Here is a 7,990-nt window from a genome sequence, read left to right as displayed (position 1 = left end):
GCTGAGCACTGCCGCGCTGCTGGAGCCACAGCCCTGTCAGATCTGGTATAACGTTTCTGGCTCCAGCACTAACCCAAGCGTCTGCACATCCTTATCAGCAAGCCTCACAGGTAGCGTTACGTGTTTGTCCACTTGGAATAAAAATATTCCTTAACTCTGAACATCCCTGGCTTCTGTCTTCATATGCTATCCTCTCCTGGTGGTCGATGTACTCTGTTGACTGATATGCCTCCTGGCCTTAACCTTTATGGATATGTAAATTCGTGCTTGCAATGTCTCACGACCTTTAGAATTGTAAAAAAAAAAACTATTAGAGAAAATCCGTCATGATGCAAATGTACAAGCGAGTCTGCATCATCTCATCCCCACACATGCAAGCTAATGATCAGGTGGTTATGAAACATGAAAATAACCAAAGCCCTGTATCCGAACAACTGGACTTTTACAGAGATTTAAATCAAACTGGGATTTAGTAGCTCAGAAACACTTTGAGAAAGCTCTAGGAGAAACACAGGCAAACTTTAAAGCTGTGAGTGGAGCAAGTCAGTGAAACATAGGACAGACAGAGCTAGGCAGGCTAGAGATTGTAGTTAGCGCTTGACTCTGATTTACCTAGAGTTTATAGAGGATTCTTTGGCATTGATCCTAAATTTTTGCCGTCAACTGATCAATTTAAACTCTCAGTTTCTTGCAGACCATCATACATTTAGCTGTAAGTATTAGAAGGAGGGTGCTCTGTAGATTTCCTGTCCTCCCAGACCAGACTTTGTTGCTGGCACAGAAAATACTGTGTGGAAAGAGCTGTGGTGAGGAAAGATTTCACAATGTCAGCAGTACCCAAAGGGAGGACAAGGTGGAGCTCTTGATGAGTAATGGGATGTTTGGTACCAGCAGGTCTGAATGTCTCAGACAAAAGTTGTGATTTCATCCTGGTATTTGGGTGAAGATCTGGTCTGCCAAGTGGGCTATGGCCACCCTGGTTTCTCCTTGCAAAAAAAAGGAGTAACCTCCCCTCCCTTGCCATCTGGGTGCCAGCAAGGGAAAGCATTGCACCCCTGTTCTTGCTCCATCCAACCAGCCAGCAAAAAGGCCTCTTGATCTTTGCAGGGTTGCTTCCCAGGCAGTGTTCCCAGATGGTTTGAAGAGCCCGTGGCTCTTCAAAGCCCTCCTCCTTTTCCCCAAACCAGCTGCTCCTTTCCTATCACCACATATATTCGCAATGTCTTGCTGTCTTCAGCAGAAACTCCTGCTCCTCCAGGAGGTGCCAACGCTGCCACACCACTCTGGGAAAGGCGACTGAACTCTGTGCTGCAGCTGGATTTCAGTGAGATATTTTGATCTTGGGGTAATAAGATGTGCCAGTGAAAAAGATGTGTGTGATCAGTGCACTGTTGTTGTGAGCTGGAGCAGAACATGGCGAGGAGCCTGCATTAATTAGTATTAAACCACAGTTGGCAGATGCTGACTCCTCCGTAGAGTTGCTCGAGGGCACAAAAAACGTGTTTGGATGGATGGGTGAGGTGCAGAGACAGCACCAGGAAGCAGGGCTTACACCATGATGGCGCAGAAATGCGCATGGTGGGCTTGAGCAAAGAACCACGTCAAAGCAAGAGGAGATGCCCGTGAGTTACATCTCCCTTTTCACTTGGACAACAAAGTCAGCTGGTAGCAGAGAGAAAATGGTTGGCCTCTTCTGGCCAGGAAAATGCAACTGTGATTGCTGATCACTGCCTGAGAGGGCTCGGGGAGTAGGGGCAGAGTGAGGAGGAATATCCCAGTATATGAAAACAGGGAGCCTTTTTTCACCAGTAGATCTCAATGTGTTTTGCAGAGAAAGTCTCTACGGTTATTTCCATTTATTTTTATTTATTTATTTTCAGGGGGAATACAGAGTTCAGGTACCTGAGGCACAGAAAGTGGTGGGGAGTCAGGTGTCATAGGAAATCTGCATTAACTGTTCCTAACTCTTTAGGGACCTATGATAATTAAGGACAACATACGGAGAGCCTTTGGCTGCTATGAAGTCTCCATAAACTAAAACAGAGCTACCTGCAATTCATTGCTTCTATTTTGTGATTGCCCTTTGAGTATAAGATCAAGTCCTGTACAGGAATAGGGATTTTTTTTACCTGTTTCCCTTTTACCAGCAGTAAGTAATGTTTCCAATAAAGAATGCAGGGTACCAACATTGCTGGCAAAAGACATAAGTCACCCGGGCTCTCAGGTTGGTACTCATCTGCTAGGAAGCGCTGCCTTGCTCAGAGTCCTGTGGGCATATTCAGTCATGTTCTCATGGACTTCAGGGGAAGACGAAGTGTCACTTCAGCTTCTTTCCCACAAATGGTTGGTTTTCCCACCACCACCCGAACAAGAGCCTCCAGCACTGAACACAATGGATTGTTAAATCTAAATTGGTGCCTTTAGTATTACTGGAATACAAGTAAAGAAAGTTTCAACACAGCATTAAAAATGTCACCTTCGCTGTGGCATTGTAGGCAAGCTGACATGAATACTTATTTTGTTTGCCTGTGGAAGAAAACTGTCATTTTCATTACTAAAATATTTGCTCATTGGATGGAAATGATTACAAATGGAACAAAACAAAATGTTTTGATTAAATACAGGGCTGGTCTTGTTTTTTCCAGTAAATGTTTGATGTTTTCAGTTCTCTTCCCCCTCTCCCGGGGATAACATAACAGACAGTTATAGATCACCTTCCATCCCACAAGATTCCTGATTGTGTAGGGATCGCTTCCTTTGGCACTGAGATGTTGCTGCCCATGGGCCAAACAGCATTTAACTGTGTAGCTGCCCAAGGTACCACAGTGAAGGCCGTCTTCCACCGAGCAGGGGAGTTTTCAGGAGGCAGACTCCAGTCCATAATCCATGCCAAACCCAGGGGTTAACGCTGAAGTGTCAGATCTGGCTGCCCCATGGCTGAGGAATGCAAACCAGTGGCTGTCCAAATTCCAGGCACGGTGCTGGGAACAGCTGCAACAAAACCAAGTCCCACCAACTTTGATCTTGGATCTCCTGCACAGGATTAAAGGGGTAACCGAGCCTGGGCCTGAGGCACAGGCGTTTGGGGAAGCAGCACTGGGAGTCTGCAGAGTTTTCATGGGAGTTTCTGGGCATATGATGATAAGGCAAAGAAAACTCTCCTTTATTGTCATGATCCATTTCTTTCACTGTGAGTGCTTCAAGGCCCATGCAGGATCACAGCAGGGACGTTGGCAGATATGTGGTACTCTCTGCATCATGCTTCTTTGTTTAGGTTGAAGGGGTGATGCTTTGCCCTGGATCAACTTTGTAAACAGGGCTGGAGTGAGAAAAGATTTTTTTGCACAGATCCAAACACTCTCCTTGCTCCTCCTGCTTTTCTCTGGGGTTTGATGTGATGGGTTCACATACCTCTCACTTCCCTGGGATATGAGCAGCTGCCAGAACCCCCTCTGGCTGCTGTCAGTCCAGCTCAAGACACCTTTGCAGGAGTGGCTCAAACAGAAGAGAGTGCTGTCTGTACCCATACAGCATTCAAACCCCACCGTAGTCAGAGTGAGGAATCGTATTTCCCCCACCCCTGCCCTCTGGGTAAGAAAAGACAAACATATCATAAAGGTACCGTAATAAGTCTGCTAGAGATGTCTTTGCAGCCTCTTGCTCCTCCCCAAACTGGAATGTGCCTAAGCTCCTTCTGGTCTGCTTTTTTTTTTTCTTTTTTTCTTTTTTTTTTTCTGGCAGCCCTTGGGGAAGGCACCTAATACTTTTTAGCAAACATTATTTATGGACTCAGAACACCAGGAACGTGTCTTTACAAATAGTCTGTACAATATGTCCTAAGCCCTCCTGTCTGGCACCTATTTATGTACGTCCACAATGCTCAGATTTCTTTGGCTTTTTGCTGCAAGCCAGATTTATTGATCCTGTGTTGTTTCCACGTGACCAGAGTACTGTAACGACTGATGATCTGTGCTTGTATGAGTTGCACAGTAGTGTCTCCAACTTCACAGCTTCTGGTGATTCCTGCTTAGGTCCTAGTGCCAATATTTGGTGCTTCAGGAAAAGAGAAAGGTCAGTGCTAACCCCCAAGGACTGGTGTTACATTGCACAGCACCCTAGGATGCTACAGACTTGCCCCTCAGAAGGTGAGCTCACTTGGTCTGTAGTGCATCATCTCTTACCTAGCATCACTCTGTTCTGTGAGGTCCATAGTAGTTAGATGCATCTACAGGTCCTTGTGGGAGCTCTGCTTATGTAGTCAGCACAGAGGTTAAAGAGGGGGTTTGCACAAGAGAGGCAGCTGTAGGTACACTTTTTATCAAAGCTACCAATGAAAACTACCTTCCTTTCAATGGAAACCACTGTCTTTTTTAGCATTTCTGCCTTTTCAAGATGAAGATCACAGCATAAAATCTTCTGAGAGAATTTCCCATGTTTGTCTTCAAGGAAGGCTCTATCTTGTTGACTGGTGTTTTCTGAATGCTGGCAGAGATGGTGGGACTTGCTGACTTCAGACAAGATGCCAAAGCATGCAGAGAGGACTCCACTGTAAACAATACCTTAAAATTCATTTTAAAAGGAGAAAGAGATGAGGGGAGGAAAAACAAAATACTCAGAGACGCTGACTTGCCCTCTACAGTCATACTCCCTCACTGGTGATTAATCATCTCCCCCTTTGAGCCCAACAGACCAGCTACATTACATTCCTCATTTTCTTTATTGCTGGCAAGAAATTTGCTTTCAGGCATACCTTTTGTAGGATTCAAAATGCCTTTGTGCTGCGTTGAGTGTGAGGGAAGGGAGTTTCACTTCTTCGAAGATATGCTAAAAGCATACATTACAGGCTGAGCTCTGCACCCCACCCAGGTTGCAGGGAGCCATTTTTGGTTCCCTGGTCCCTTATCTCTGGCACCTAGTGGACTTAACGGGCTGGAGAATGGCTCTGGGTACATCGCTGCCTGCTGCAGGAGGTCAGTGTTGTCTTGCCGGGTGCAAGCCCCTTCTGACTCATTGAAAAACTGGAAAGAATCTGAAGGAATGGGATTTCAAATGAGATAGTAACTTCCATTTGCTCTCTGCAAGCTGTGAACCAGGTGAGTTTTGTGCCCTGTCTGTGTTACAAAGCTCAAGTAAATTACATTTATAAGTACAGTTGCAGGCAAAGCATGTATAATGTAGATTCCCCTGAAGACAGTCTGAGCTTGGTAAAGGTGTTGTCTATGCCCTAGGAAAAGGTTCTCAATGGCACTGAAAGGTCTCTTTCCACCATGGCTGTGGTGTGGTTCACAGGGTGATGTCAATGTGATTCTGGTCCTCTTTACTGCAGGGTTAAACCATGGTCTGGCTAATAATGCAGCATTTCCTGGTGTTTGTTATGACAAATGGATGGGTAGAGAACATTTTCCTGCTGATAAAGCTTGTATGCTAGCCCACTTCTGAAGGAGTTACAAAAGAACTAGACTGGTCATCTCAGGCAAACCAGCTGTCATGCGACGGGACTGAATCAGTGATCAAAAGCCACAAAAGAAGGAACTGGTGTGCTGCCCATGGATGGACGGCGCTTGGAACACACTCGCATGCTGTCAGTGCTGGTGTATGCCTGCACACGTGTGTCTCCTCTCTCTGTGCTCTCAGCCTGTACCAAGCTCTCAACCTGCATGTTTGGTACATTTGGCCTACTGATGTTTGTGTTCCCCCTTTGCCTGCCAGCAAACATTTCACAACAGTTTTTCTTTACCATGACTTAGAGGTCATTGTCTCATGTGACAGCTCAAAAATGTAATCTTTCCTGGTCAGAGTTGACTCAGACCATGAGGAGAAGCAGGGGGCTGGTGTGTACAAATGCAGGAGAAGGCTCTCTGGACCTGTACGTCTATGGGTTGCAGTGCTGCAATTGCAAAGTTGCAGCCTGTGATCATTTTTCTAGATCCCTTAGAAACAGCCTGCAAACTCCCCACAGATCTTAGGCTGTGCTCTCCCTCTCTGCCTCGCCAGTAATATTTTCATTTCTGGCAGACAAAAGCAAGGAGATGGTTTAGGAACCAACTAAATTGGATGCTTTCTGGGGTTTGGATACACCTTGTACTCCTGGGATGACTGGAAATGAAGCTTTAAGCTCTGATCCTAGTATGTGTTTGCATCAGGTAAGAACAGCCTGGAGTTTTGTAACAGGTTATTGGGATGAGTTCTGCTTCTCATACAGTCGTGTACAAAGCTGGTGCCTGTCTGAAAGCACAGCCACAAATCATTGCAGAGGTAGGCATTTGTGGTCAGAGAAACTAGGAGAGGATTTTGTTACAGTTACCTGATTATAAGTCGTGAAATTCATTGCTGGCAGAGCTTACACTTGAAAGATTTGGACCAGGTGATGAGCTGGATAAAACTGTCATTTCTTAACAGACTTCATATTCTCAGTTACAAGTGAAAGTGCTGTAACACCCAGATTTAATCATAGTGAACACAAGCAATCTTTTAAGCAATGCACGAATAAAAGGTCTGTATTCAAGCACCGGGCTAAGAGCTGACTGTAATGCTCAGATGAATGTGGTGAATTTTTTTTGCCACTTTTGCAGCAGCTTTTTTGAGGGAGGATCCTGCCCTTCAAGAGAACTGCTTACCTGCTGAACTACATTATCAATCCTTATCCCTGACAACGTTAATCCTGTTCTGGTTTGTCTGGGCTGCATGCTGCAGCAGAAGCTAGAAAACTGAGATGTATGCAGAAAAATCTTGAGATGTTGAAGTACAGAATGGTGGGTGGTGTTATTTAAATGTCTTTGTAAACAAACAAATACACCTGATTAAAGCTGGCTGCCCATGGAGGTTTCTGCTTCTCTCTGCACACCCCACCCTTTTCTCTGCAGCTATGGGGATTTCAGGTTACTCGAAAGGCCAGCTTGGAAATGGGTGTCTCAGGTGCTGCTTTACACGTGGTTCAGCTCCTGCTGGTGGAGATGGAGCAAATCTGGAGGAAGGCTGCTTCACTGCAGCACGATATTTTTGTCATTTGGTGAAGAGCTTCAGTCCAGCCATCAGCAAACACTGTTCCTAGTACCCTGCAGCTCTGGCTGCCAGCTCAGAGGAGAACTAGTTTACTACTACTACAGAGGGGATTGCGCACAAACACGCTCCTGCCTCACTCATCAACACATCTCACCTTGTATGTTTCAAGTCCACAAACTACATAATTGAACTTGAAGGCAAGAGCCCCTTCTCGGAGGCTGTGCAGCCATCTAGCGTTACTGCACATATAGCACGCGGAGTAATGTCTGAGCCCCCAGGTCACTTCTCCTAAACGGCTCCCAGCTGAATGTTTAACTCTAGGTAAAGGAAATTTAGTTAAACCTGCTAATCCACTAATCTTGGTGACCACTGATATTTTTGCCACATAAAAAATGGTAGTTGTGGATGGAGAAGAGGCTCCTATTACAGTATTTCTTTTAGCTGGAGGAGGAGAGGGGAGGGGAGGAGAGAGGGAGAGGGCTACCAGGGTGTCTTGGCTGCTGCTGCATGCTAGCAGCACTGAGGACAGGAGATTTGAAGACGAGTGAGCAAACCTAAGGAATGCCACTGCTATCTGCCAGTATGCAGGTTCCAAAGTGCTTTGGAGACTTTCTTATGTGTTCAGGAGTAGGAAAGCTTTGTACATATATTGTGAATGAGTAGGACAAATGTCCTGAATCTATATTTCTCACTTTTCTCATCTAGAGAAAAACAGCTTATTTCAAAGTCTCAGCTTTCCTTTTGGTCCTTCAGCAGGCAGGGCAATTAGTACAAGGCACTGCTTTTACAGTTTGGAATAAATTTATTAGGAAAAGCGTGTAGGCATGGAACATGATGAAACAGCACACATTCTTGTGTTGCATACCAGAGCGACAAGTAAATTTCAAAGGTGACAGCCTAGGGTTACTGTGTCTTAGTGGCAGCCACTTGGCTGACCTGAGAACAGAACTGTCTTTGTTTACAATCTGCATTTTTCTAACTCTTATCT

This window comes from Aythya fuligula, chromosome 7 (assembly GCF_009819795.1).
Source record: "Aythya fuligula isolate bAytFul2 chromosome 7, bAytFul2.pri, whole genome shotgun sequence".
Taxonomy (NCBI): domain Eukaryota; kingdom Metazoa; phylum Chordata; class Aves; order Anseriformes; family Anatidae; genus Aythya; species Aythya fuligula.
The sequence above is the reverse complement of the archived record's forward strand: the minus strand, read 5'-3'. Positions refer to the sequence as shown.